Genomic DNA, 13,922 nt, shown 5'->3' on the forward strand with positions numbered 1-13,922 from the left:
CCGACATCCGGACCCCCGAACCGAGCCGCGACGGCCTCGAGGCCATGGCTTAAACAGATACCCCCCGCATCATTTTGGCGCTAGAAGGAGGGCCCGAATGTCGAGGGATCCTCAGACTGATCCCGACGAACTCTCTATCGAGGGATTGTTCTTAGCAGGGGCACAGGCTGTGCGTCCCTTACGTGACGGGCCGCGGGCTGATGACCTCCCCGCGACCTCGGAACGCTATTAGCGTTCATTCGACAACTCGGATCTGCTTCCGCCCAAGGGCGCCCCGAGCATCCCCTCGCCGGTGTCATCCGAGGCCTTTCACGACCTCGCTCGTCAAGTTCGAGCTCTGACGGATATGGTGTAAACCATCATCCCGCTCGTCTCCCAACCGACACCCCCGCTTATGACTTAGTAGCTACGGCAACAAAAGCCGCCCGCCCGGGCCCACATGACGCTTCCGGAGCCTCCCACTTCGCCTCGGGCCCGACCAACCCCACTCAGGGATCCAGTGATGGCAGACCCGAGCGGCCGCCCAGAGCCCGAGGGCGTTTCCCACAACCCTAAGGGGTCTGGCCCGCACATGGTACAGCGGCCTGAAGATCGGAACGATCACTTCCTTCGGCCAACTCGCCAAGGACTTCGGGCTACACTTCGCAGCCCATGCCTGGCCATAGCCCTCCGCGGCACTGCTCCTCGGACTCAAACAAAGAGAGGACGAGCCCCTCTCACATTTCGTGGATCGCTTTGCCATGCAAATCTGGAGCTTACCGGACACTCACCCCTCTCTGTTAGTGTAGGCGTTTATGGTAGGCTTGCGACCTTCCAGATTCTGCTGGTTCCTCGTAGAGCGACCCCCCACCACAGTACCAGATATGCTCCAGCGGGCTAACCGATACATCGCAACCGAGGCTTGGGCGGCCGAGACGAGAAGGGACGACTTCCGACTGCGGGCTCCATAAGAGAGGCTAAGCGCCCGCGGTGGCTACCCGATGTAGTCCCTGGAAAAGAAGTCTAAGCCCTGCCTCAGCCTCTTCCGAGCGAAGGTTCAGCATCTACCTGGCTACCTCCCGGCTCACGGTTAGCCCCGGCTTAAACCCTTCTGAATCTACTCCTCGGCCACACACTGCTGAGCCCCCCTCAGAGCGGCCTACCCGCCTGAGCGATGTCCCTCGGCCACAGCCTGGCTACGCCGAGCTCCTCGGCCACACACTGCCGAGCTCCCCTCAGAGCGGCCTACCCGCCTGAGCAGTGTCTCTCGACCGCAGCCCGCCTACGCCGAGCTCCTCAGCCGCAGCCTGTCGGCACCGAGCTCCTCGGCCACACACTGCCGAGTCCACCTCAGCGCGGCCTGCCCGCCTGAGCCGTGTCCCTCGGCCGCAGCCTCCCTGCGCCGAGCTCCACGGCCGCAGCCCGTCGGCACCGAGCTTCTCGGCCATACACTGCCGAGTTCACCTCAGCGCGGCCTGCCCGCCTGAGCCAAGCTCCTCGGCCGCACCTGCCTGCACCGAGCTCATCGGCCATACACTGCCGAGTTCACCTCAGCGCGGCCTGCCCGCTTGAGCCAAGCTCCTCGACCGCACCTGCCTGCACTGAGCTCATCGGCCATACACTGCCCGAGTCCACCTCAACGCGGCTTGCCCGCTTGAGTTGTGTCTCTCGACCCGAGCCACTTCCCTCGGCCATGCACTACTCGACTCCACCTCGCGCGATCTGTGTTGAATCTCGTATTTTGATGATGAAACTACTTGATATATGTTTATGATTTAATCTGCGTTTTGAGTGACGCATGATGCCTCGATCAGGATGAGACAATTAAAGCAGGAAAATCATGTTGTGCCGGAGGAACATGTCAGAAGATTGGACGTCGGGCCGGTGGATCGGTCGACGTATCGACAGAAGGCTTCGGGCCGTGGACTCGGGCATCGGGCCAAGAAGAGCGGGTATTGTGCCAAGGATATCAGAGTTGCGGAGCCAACTGGCCGATTGGGCAATAGGCCGCAGGAAAGGACGATGCGCCGAAGAATTGGACGAAGCGTCGAGGGACCAATGACATGCCGGATAACTTGGTTAATTGCTTAGGATTAATTGTCTCCATCGAAGTTTTGTTTACATGTGCAAGATTAACTACGATGAAAGTAAGACATGCAGCAGGAGTTGCGCCGGAGTCAAGACAATGATCACGTTGGGAGTTCGAGAGTTCGACGGAAGTTTGGACAGTCGTCGGAGGTTCTGCGGGAACAAATCCGAGAAGTCCATGAGCTTGCCAAAGAAGCTCGTCGGAACTCGCCAAGTGAATCGTTACAAGTCTAGGGGTTTGCCAGAAGTCCGTAGTAGCATCACCGAGGGTTCATCGGATGATCGACTGAAGTTCGTCGGAAGCTCGCCGGAAGAAGCGATTGACGCACCAGAGCAAGTTGCAGTAAATGTCTTAGGAAAAATTGTAGTTAGCACAATGATTAAGTTGGAAATGGGAGGTGATCCCATTAACTTAATCTTGGGGCAATTGGGCCCCTAAAAAAACCCAAATTGGGCCAAATGGATCAACCCATTCGGACCCTGATTGCTGTGGGAGGTGCAACCGCCCAGGCCAGGAGGTAGCACCGCCTAGGCCAAGTCTCCGAGTGAGACTGGGCGGTGCAACCACTCCAGCCAGGAGGTAGCACCGCTTGGGCTCAGTCTCCGAGCAAGACTGGGCGGTGCAACCGCCCTTGACAAGAGGTGGCATCGCTTGAGCTCGGTCTTCAAGCTCTGGCAAGCGGTGCAACCGCCTCAGTCAGGAGGTGTAACCGCCTGAGCTCAGTCTTCGAGCTCTGGTAGGAGGTGCAACCGCCCTTGACAGGAGGTGGCATCGCCCAGAGGCTCAGTCTTCGAGCTCTGCCAGGCGGTGCAACCGCTCCAGTCAGGAGGTGCAACCGCCTGATCCCGGAATTCCGGGAATTGACAGTTTTGAGCTCCAAATATGAATGGGTTGGGGCCTATAAATACCCCACCCATTCAGCATTGAAAGAGCAACTTACACCGAAATCTTGATCCTTTCTGTGATTCTTAGAGCTCAAAATTGTTGTAAAGGCCAAAAGTTCTTCTCCCTCTGTTCTTCCAAGTTCTGAGTTGTAAAGAGAGGAGAGAAAATTTCTGTAAGGGTTGTCTCCTAAGCCCGTCAAAAGGAGTGAAACTGTAAAAGGGTGGTTGGCCTTCGCCTATTGAAGGAAGGCCTCTAGTTAACGTCGGTGACCTCGTCGGTGGAGGAAGCCAAAAGTGGAGTATGTCAAGATTGACCGAACCACTCTAAATCTCGATTTGCATTTACTTTGAACATTTTATCTTTACTACAAACCTCCTAAATAGCTACTGCCTTCTGCGCTTTTACGAACGAGTTTCTAAGCTCAGAGCTTTCCGAATCTGCGTTTAGACGTAAATCGGCTTTTTCGTACGATCATTACATTTCAGTTTACGTTTACGTTTTGATTTCAATCATAATTGCAAACTGCCTTCTGCGCATTTATAAAACGTATCTCAAAGTTCAGTATCCTCAAAATTGGCATTTAGACGTAAACCGATTTTATCGTACGAACGTCGCATTTCAGTTTGCGCTTGCATTATGATTTTCATCATAAACTGCAAACTGCCTTCGTAGATTTACTTTAACGTCATCTCGCTTAATCTTAAGTTAAAGTAATCTTAGAATCAACTTTTACATCGAAATCATTTTTATCAAACGAACGCAGTTTCGTTTTAATACTGAAAGATTTCCGCTGCACTAATTCATCCCCCCCCCCTCTTAGTGCTCTTGATCCTAACAATTGGTATCAGAGCCCGATATTTCTCATTTCGGATTTACACCTGAGAGAAATGGCTCTTCATGGCTTTCAAGAGGGCTTATCGGTTTTTCGTCCACCGTTGTTTAACGGATTGGACTACACTTATTGGAAAACTCGAATGAGAGTTTTCTTGATTTCTATGAATTTGGATTTATTGAATATCATTGAAAACGATTTTCAACTTCCCTCTAAACCGATGAACGAATAGTCGGATTTGGAGAAGAAGGATTTTTCTTTAAACGCAAAGGCTATGAATGCCTTATTTTGCGCTTTAGACAAAAATGAGTTCAATCGGATTTCTACGTGCGAAACGGCTTTTGACATTTGGCGAACACTTGAAATCACGCACGAGGGAACTAATAGAGTCAAAGACTCGAAAGTTAACATTTTATTGCATGATTTTGAGCTTTTTCGAATGCAACCAAGCGAGACTATAGGCGACATGTACACTCGTTTCACGGATGTCATCAATAGTTTAAGAGCTCTTGAAAAATGTTTTTCGGATTTTGAACTCGTAAACAAGATTTTGCGTTCTCTTTCTAAGAAGTGGGATTCAAAAGTAACTGCAATACAAGAAGCTAAAAACCTAAACAACTTACCACTTGAAGAACTAATTGGTTCGTTGATGACATATGAAATGATGCACAATGCACATGATGAACATGTTGAACACAATGACCTTCCAAAGAACAGGAAGGATTTGGAACTCCGGACAAATAAATGCCACTTGAGCGATGACTCAAGTGACGAGGACAATGATGAACTTGAACTTCGAACACTAAATCTTAATAAGTTTATTAAACAAAAATCTAAAATAGACAATGAACTTGAACGAAGGAAGAGGCCAAAGAAGAGGAAGGCAACCAAGGATGAATCAAGAACTTCCAAAGGTGAAACAACGAATTGGGCTTTGACGGGCTTCGACTACAAGGTAAGTAACTCAACTCTCTTGAATTATTTCGAAATTACATGATGCTCTTCATAATACATTTTCTTTTTAATATAGAATTAATTTTCTTGAAAATTACATGTTAAAAAAAAATGATGAAAATGCAAAATTTATGATCATGCTAGTAGTTTTGAAAATAATCATGAAAAATACATATTTTATGATAAACAAACAAAATGATTTTGATTGAAAATATGAAATCATGCTTGATGATATAATGATGTTTTGATACCATGATTTTATTCTATGCATGAGATTTTAAAAATCGTGTTTATTGGTTTTATAATTATGGATGATGAATCTTGTGATTTTCAATTTTCACGGTAATGAAAGTGCCTTATTGATCTTTGTCGTAATAAAACTTGCACTTTCGATTTTAAAACATGCTACATGTTTGGCATAGATAAAATAAAATTATATGAACTAAAACAACTAAAAAGAGAAAAGTATTTTTCTTGAAAATTTATTTTTCTCTATCGTATTGACTTTTTCACTAAGAGATCAATAAAATTATCTATGCCATTTTGAATCTCTTGAAAATAATGTTGAGATTTTGATGATGTGTTCTTATTGAAATTTATTGAAATGAATCGTGATTTCTTGGAATTATAACTTGAGAATTCTTTTTATAAATCAAAATAACTTACTGTGATTCTTTCTTTTTGCTATTTGAGTTATCTAAAAAGAATCATAATATGTCTCTTAATATTCATAATTTGTCTACATGATTCGTAAATCTCATTACCAACTCTTCTTGATATTCCTTATGTGATATATGAATACATGAAATATTCATTAATTTATTTTGATGTATACAAATGAAAAATTATGATCATGCATGGTAAGATATAATTTGACAAAATTGATACCATCATGATATGAAGCATTTATGATTTGCAATGATGCATGCAGCTTTTTAATTATGATGTGATGTATTACATATGATGTAAATCATGATTTAAAATGCTATGAGTTGTTACTAAAATGATGTATGTTGATTTAATGTCATAAATACTCTAAATGATGAATGTTTGGTATCATGATCAAAATATTGATAAATAGTTAAAAATTTAAGTGTCATGTATGATATGCTCATAATATTGATTGATTTATTCAGTATCATACATGAATGAAATATAAGGTTTTTGAAATTGTGCATGTTTGAATTTGAAAATATAATGATGCACAAATAAGATTGAAACCTTCCCTTGTCATGATTTAGAAATTAATGTAAAGGGTCTTCCCTTCTCTTTCCCAATGACATAGGGGGAGAAAGAGTTGCTAATGTGCATATCTCAAAGAGAAAATTGCTAGCTTTCGTGTCTTAAAATGTTGAAAAGTTTTTTGCTACCTTGTATATTGTAAACTTGCTATCGTACTATCATGATGATGAGCATGTCTTATCTTCATAATTGTATTTGAAAAACTATGGCAAAAATATGTCCGAATGATTGAACTTGTTAAAATTAATTTTCGGACTTTTTTGATTGAATGATCAAATCACTCGACTGTCATGATGATTTTACACAATTACATGCCCTAATAACAAGTTGGAAATTATGTGCTTTGGATACAAAAATTTCCATGATAATAAGCATGTTTTGTCCTCATGATTGTATTTGAAAATCAATAGCACAGCCTTGTCCGAATGCATGAAAGTGTTAATTTCATTTTCGGATTCTCTTAACTATTGGCATCCTAATAATTGGATTTTCGAATTATCCTCTTCCAGACTTAATAAGCATATGTCATATCAAGTTTAATTCATATCATTAATTTTTGACATATGGAATCAATCAGCAAATACATCTCTTATACACTTATCATGCGAACAATATTTTGTTTTGAGAAATGGATTTGATGAAATGATTCCGGCTTATAAATTCCTTCTTGAAAAAGAAAGTCATTTTTACGTACAAGGATTTGATACATATCTTGATACTTGTAAAAATGAAGCGTGCTTTAATATCTTATCGATTTTAACTTCATTCGAGTAAGCTCAGAAATAGCTTTCCTCCGTCATGCAAAAAGAAAATAACAAATAAAATGGAAAAAGTTTTCAAAGCTATCTCCATGTCATGTTTTCCTTGAAATGTTTGAATATTTGGTATCTTATCACTTTTTGTTGAAAAATGACATGAACCTGCTTATGGCATCGCACTTATATTTAAAATTTGCTTATATCGTTCTCCTTTTTGTTGACGACAAAGGGGGAGAAATATATGAATTGATGCTATGAACACTGATGCTATGATTGCCAAATTTGCATTATGTCATGTCTGCATCATGTGTTAAGATGTCAAGAACTTGTATCGTAATTTTACGCGTTGATATCTTACCATGTGATGAAATGCTACAATTGATAAACACTTGAAATGTTTGCGTTATGATATCAAAAGCTTACATCGCAATTTTACATGTTGATATTTGATAATAGCAAACTTGTATGATGATAAAACTTGATATTATGTTTTTCATGCAATGAGTTGAACCAATATCACAAATGCTTGATTGTGGTACTTCTCCTTTTCGTTGATGACAAAGGAGGAGAAGTATGATGTTATGCATAAGTTTATGCATAAGTTCATGATGACGTGTTGCAAGTATTCATAATGAATATTGCAATGACTTGAATTCAGTTTGAATTCAAGGTTTTATCAATATGGCATATTGATAGGGGGAGTTTGTTTAAACTCCGGGAGTTAAGTTTAACTCTGTCATCAAGTGGTTGTCATCATCAAAAAGGGGGAGATTTTGATGATGAAACTACTTGATATATGTTTATGATTTAATCTGTGTTTTGAGTGACGTAGGATGCCTCGATCAGGATGAGACAATTAAAGCAGGAAAATCATGATGTGCCGGAGGAACATGTCAGAAGATTGGACGTCGGGCCGGTGGATCGGTCGACGTATCGACAGAAGGCTTCAGGCCGTGGACTCGGGCATCGGGCCAAGAAGAGCGGGTATTGTGCCAAGGATATCGGAGTTGCGTAGCCAACTGGCCGATTGGGCAATAGGCCGCAGGAAAGGACGATGCGCCGAAGAATCGGACGAAGCGTCGAGGGACCAATGACATGTCGGACAACTTGGTTAATTGCTTAGGATTAATTGTCTCGATCGAAGTTTTGTTTACATGTGCAGGATTAAGTATGATGAAAGTAAGACATGCAGTAGGAGTTGCGTCGGAGTCAAGACAATGATCACGTTGGGAGTTCGAGAGTTCGACGGAAGTTCGGACAGTCGTCGGAGGTTCTGCGGGAATAAATCCGAGAAGTCCATGAGCTTGCCAAAGAAGCTCGTCAGAACTCGCCAAGTGGATTGTTGCAAGTCCAGGAGTTTGCCGGAAGTCCGCAGTAGCATCACCGAGGGTTCATCGGATGATCGACGGAAGTTCGCCGGAAGCTCGCCGGAAGAAGTGATTGACACACCGGAGCAAGTTGTAGTAAATGTCTTAGGAAAAATCGTAGTTAGCACAATGATTAAGTTGGAAATGGGAGGTGATCCCATTAACTTAATCTTGGGGCAATTGGGCCCCTAAAAAAACCCAAATTGGGTCGAATGGATCAACCCATTCGGACCCTGATTGCTATGGGAGGTGCAACCGCCCAGGCCAGGAGGTAGCACCGCCTGGGCTCAGTCTCCGAGCAAGACTGGGCGGTGCAACCGCCCCTGACAAGAGGTGGCACCGCTTGAGCTCGGTCTTCAAGCTCTGGCAAGCGGTGCAACCGCCTCAGTCAGGAGGTGCAACCGCCTGAGCTCAGTCTTCGAGCTCTGGTAGGAGGTGCAACCGCCCTTGACAGGAGGTGGCACCGCCTAGAGGCTCAGTCTTCGAGCTTTGCCAGGCGGTGCAACCATGTGGCCGAGGTGTTCGGCGCAAGCAGACTGTGGCTGCGCGGACGTCGCTCAAGCGGGCAGGCCGCGCTGAGGTGCATCTCGGCGGTGTGGCCAAGGGACACCGCTCAGGCGGGCAGGTTGGGCCGGCGAGTCGCAAGTCGGAGATCGAACTGGAGCGACTCGGGTTATGGTCTGAGCCGGCGAGTCGCAAATCGGAGATCGAACTGGAGCGACTCGGGCTATGAGCTGGGCCGGCGAGTCGCAAGTCGGAGATCGAACTAGAGCGACCTGGGCTATGGCCGAGGAGTTGAGGAGCAGTGACGTAGGCGGGCAGGCCACGCGGGTGTCTTGGGTCATGGGCAACGTGCGACCGAGGAGCACGTCTCAATCGGGAAGCCGAGCAGAGGCTGTGGTCTCAGGCGACGTGCGGCCGAGGAGCACGGCGCAAGCAGGCAGGCCGCGCTGGCGTGTCTCAAGTCATGGGCCGAGCCGGCGAGTCGCAAGTCAGAGATTGAACTGGAGCGACTCGGGCTATGAGCCAAGCCGACGAGTCGCAAGTCGGAGATCGAACTAGAGCGACTCGGGCTATGAGCCGAGGGGTACGACACAGGCGGGCAGGCCGCGTGGGCGTGGTCTCGGTCGACATGCAGCCGAGGAGCACAACTCCGTCGGGCAAGCCGATCAGAGGTGGTCTCGGGCAACACGTTGCCGCGGTCTCGAGCACCATGTGGCCGAGGTGTTCGGCACAAGCAGACTATGGCCGCGCGGACGCTGCTCAGGCGGGCAGGCCGCGCTGAGATGGACTCGTGCAGACTGAGACCGAGGGACACGGCTCAGGCGGGCGGGCCGCGTAGGGGTGGACTCGGGCAGTCTACGAGCGAGCCGTGCAAATGTAAAAAGAGGGGGGTTAGGCCGAAGCTAACCATGAGCCAAGAGGCACGACGTAGGCGGGCAGGACGCGCAGGCGTGGTTTCGGAAAGCATGGAGCCGAGGAGCACGATGCAAGCGGGTTGGCTGCGCAGGTGTGTCTCGGGAAGCATAGGGGCGAGGAGCACGACGCAGGCGGGCCGATCGCGCAGGTGTGTCTCGGGAACATGGGGCCAAGGAGCACGACGCAGGCGGGCTGGCCACGCAGGTGTGGTCTCGGGCATTATGCGACCGAGGATCACAAAGCAGGCGGGCAGACCGCGCAGGCGTGGTCGCGAGGGCCATGCGGCCGAGTAGCACGACGCAGGTGGGCAGACCACGCAGGTGTGTCCCGGGGAGCATAAGGCCGAGGAGCACGACGCAGGCAGGCTGGCCGCGCGGGCGTGGTTTCGAAAAGCATGGAGCCGAGGAGCACGACACAGGCGGGCTGGCCGCGCAGGTGTGTCTCGGGAACATGGGGCCAAGGAGCACGACACAGACAAGCTGGCCGCGCAGGTGTGGTCTCGGGCATTATGCGGCCGAGGATCACGACGCAGGCGGGCAGACCACGCAGGCGTGGTCGCGAGTGCCATGCGACCGAGTAGCACGACGCAGGCAAGCAGACCGCGCAGGCATGGTCGCGAGGGCCATGCGGCCGGGTAGCACGACGCAGGCAGGCAGACCACACCGGTATGGTCGCGAGGGCCATGAGGCCGAATAGCACGACGCGGGCGGACAGACCGCGCGAGGTGGAGTCGAGTAGTGCATGGCCGAGGGAAGTGGCTCGGGTCGAGAGACACAACTCAGGCTGGCAGGCCGCGCTGAGGTGGACTCGGGCAGTGTATGACCGATGAGCTCGGTGCAGGCAGGTGCAGCCGAGGAGCTTGGCTCAGGCGGGCAGGCCGCGCTGAGGTGAACTCGGCAGTGTATGGTCAATGAGCTCGGTGCAGGCAGGTGCAGCCGAGGAGCTTGGCTCAGGCGGGCAGGCCGCGCTGAGGTGAACTCAGCAGTGTATGGCCGAGAAGCTCGGTGCCGACGGGCTGCGACCGTGGAGCTCGGCGCAGGGAGGCTGTGGCCGAGGGACATGGCTCAGGCGGGCAGGCCGCACTGAGGTGGACTCAGCAGTGTGTGGCCGAGGAGCTCGGTGCCGACAGGCTGCGGTCGAGGAGCTCGGCGCAGGTGGGCTGCGGTCGAGAGACACCGCTCAGGCGGGCAGGCCGCTCTGAGGGGAGCTCGACAGTGTGTGGCCGAGGAGCTCGGCGCAGGCAGGCTATGGCCGAGGGACATCGCTCAGGCGGGTAGGCCGCTCTGAGGGGGGCTCGGCAGTGTGTGGCCGAGGAATAGATTCAGAAGGGTTTAAGCCGGGGCTAATCGTGAGCCGAGAGGTAGCCAGGTAGATGCTGAACCTTCGCTCAGAAGAGGCTGAGGCAGGGCTTAGACTTCTTTTCCAGGGACTACATCGGGTAGCCACCGCGGGCGCTTAGCCTCTCTTATGGAGCCCGCAGTCGGAAGTCGTCCCTTCTCGTCTCGGCCGCCCAGGCCTCGGCTACGATGTATCGGTTAGCCCGCTGGAGCATATTTGGTACTGTGGTGGGGGGTCGCTCTACAAGGGACCAGCAGAATCTGAAAGGTTGCAAGCCTACCATAAACGCCTGCATTAACAGAGAGGGGTGAGTGTCCGGTAAGCTTCGGATTTGCGTGGCAAAGCGATCCACGAAATGTGAGAGGGCTCGTCCTCTCTTTGTTTGAGTCCGAGGAGCAGTGCCGCGGAGGGCTTTGGCCGAGCATGGGCTGCGAAGTGTAGCTCGAAGTCCTTAGCGAGTTGGTCGAAGGAAGTGATCGTTCTGATCTTCAGGCCGCTGTACCATGTGCGGGCCGGACCCCTCAGGGTCGTGGGAAACGCCCTCGGGCTCTAGGCGGCCGCTCGGGTCTGCCATCACTGGATCCCCGAGTGGGGTTGGTCGGGCGCGAGGCGAAGTGGGAGGCTCCGGAAGCGTCATGTGGGCCTGGGCGGGCGGCTTTTGTTGCCGTAGCGGCTGAGTCATAAGCGGGGGTGTCGATTGGGAGACGAGCGGGATGATGGTTTGCACCATATCCGTCAGAGCTCGGACTTGACGAGTGAGGTCGTGAAAGGCCTCGGATGACACCGGCGAGGGGATGCTCGGGGTGCCCTCGGGCGGAAGCAGATCCGGGTTGTCGAATGAACGCCAGTAGCGTTCCGAGGTCGTCAGCCCGCGGCCCGTCACGCAAGGGACGCATAGCCTGCGCCCCTGCTAAGAACGATTCCTCGGCAGGGAGTTCGTCGGGATCAATCTGAGGATCCCTCGACATTCGGGCCCTCCTTCTAGCGCCAAAATGATGCGGGGGGCATCTGTTTAAGCAATGGCCTCGGGGCCGTCGCGGCTCGGTTCGAGGGTCCGGATGTCGGGGATCTCGGGCGGCATCCTTCGAGGTCTCCCGGTGGCCTGTCTCGACGGTCCGATCGGGACGTCGCGTCGGGGGGAGTGCATCGCCGTAGTGCCGGGAAGAGTCGACCCCGTCTTGTACCTGCACACAGGTCGGGCCGGGAGCTCGGCTCGACCCCTCCGACGGCCAAGTTAGCGATGTGGAGGGGTTTTAGATCAAGAAGTGTTTGGAGTGTCTCCTCCCTTACCCCTTTAGCATGCGAGGGTATTTATAGGGAAGCTTACTGTGCCTGATGTGCCCCCTTGCAGGAGCAGGTAGCGTCTGACACTGGCGTTGGCGTGGCGTGTGAAACCGAGCCTGGGCAGAATGTTTAATGTGCCTCGGTCGACGTTCCGATCCGTTTGACGAGGTGCTGAGGCGTGATATGTTATCTGGGACAGGTGACATCAGCCCCAGTCTTGTCACCATTATTTCCCTCATCACATCTCACAATATACATCACTGCAGTCGAAAAGAGAACGCTTTTCCCTCATAATCTGCTTCATTAGACGACCCCTTGCCATCAACCAACTGATTGTCACTATTAGACTTTTAAATGAAACGCTTGTCACCTTTCTCTGGATCTGACAATTCATTACACCCACAATTGTTGTTAGAAAGATGACCTCTTAATTTTGTATGGCAGGTTGAACCCCGTTCATCAAGATCAGATTCATGTGACACATAATGAGCATACGATACAACCGTTTGCCTGTTCACAGTCACCTTAGAATAAGTTGCTTTATCACTACCTAAAAACTGAACCCTTTCATCGTTATTAGATAATAGATTCTGAACTCAAATTAGAACCTACAAATTTCAGCTTTAAAGAATCATCATTTCTACCCGTGACTTGTACTCCAAGATTAGCAAGAGAACGTGATTTTATAGTTGGTCGGATCTTTGATGATATATGTCTAACGAAGACATACTCAGCAAATTTTCATTAGCATCCTCGTTGGTATGTCAAACTCTTCATCAATCCTAATGGAAAAGAGGGGTTGATGCTGAACCGGTTCAGCCAATGAAGTGTTGCAAAATTTCAACTAAGGACAACCATAATTTTGGTTTTGTAACTTAATTCCACTATATGCAATCTTGATAAGATGAATACCATATGCATTGTCTAATTTATACATATCTAATTGGTAAATTTTGTTAAATGAATATTATTTATCTAATTAATCTTCCTGAATCATATTGTACATGAGAAACATCTTTCTTTACCCAATATGTTTCCTAAAAATTTACGTTTTTTTTGCCTTCGGAAGAAAATCCTATCATCATCTTAGAAAAAGATCCTGACTATCCTCAGAACAATCATCAGCTTTTCAATAACTATCCTACTATCCTATTTAGACTAATCATTCAACGTGAATAAAAGTTTGACCTACAAAATTGCCCAACAAAAGACTATCCTTGGAAATAAAAAATTTCTAAAATATTCTCCTCTTCCAAGGCTTTCTCCCCTTTTTTTTTTTTTTTGTTCATTCTCGTCTTTCTTTTCCTCCTTTCTCTCCACATCTGCCTTCTCCTCTTGACACTCTACCTCCCCCTCCTCTCCTCCTCCTTAGTCATCTCCTCCCCCTAATTATTTGTGTACTTCTACTTATCTCTCATCTGCTGCACCTCCTCCTAATAATTTACCTAAAAGGTTTCTTTACACTCAAAATTAAATTAATTTATATTTAATCATAAAAGTTATTAAAAAATATTAGTTTTTATATAAAATAATCCTAAAATTATTCTAAAATAGAAAAAGTAGTAAAATTCTGAATAAGAAAGTTTGAGTTAGTTTTGGTTGAAGTTAACTCTTTTATACTTGAAAATAAGTAACATATACTTGTTCACAAAACCTATTAAAAATAAATAAATGTTGACAATTGATTATCTTAAAATACCTAAAAATAAAAGGCATGACTAATGATGTTATATTAGATTGGTAAAATTTTAAGATGGTTTGGTTAATGTTAGCTT

This window comes from Musa acuminata, chromosome BXJ2-5 (genome assembly GCF_036884655.1).
Source record: "Musa acuminata AAA Group cultivar baxijiao chromosome BXJ2-5, Cavendish_Baxijiao_AAA, whole genome shotgun sequence".
Taxonomy (NCBI): domain Eukaryota; kingdom Viridiplantae; phylum Streptophyta; class Magnoliopsida; order Zingiberales; family Musaceae; genus Musa; species Musa acuminata.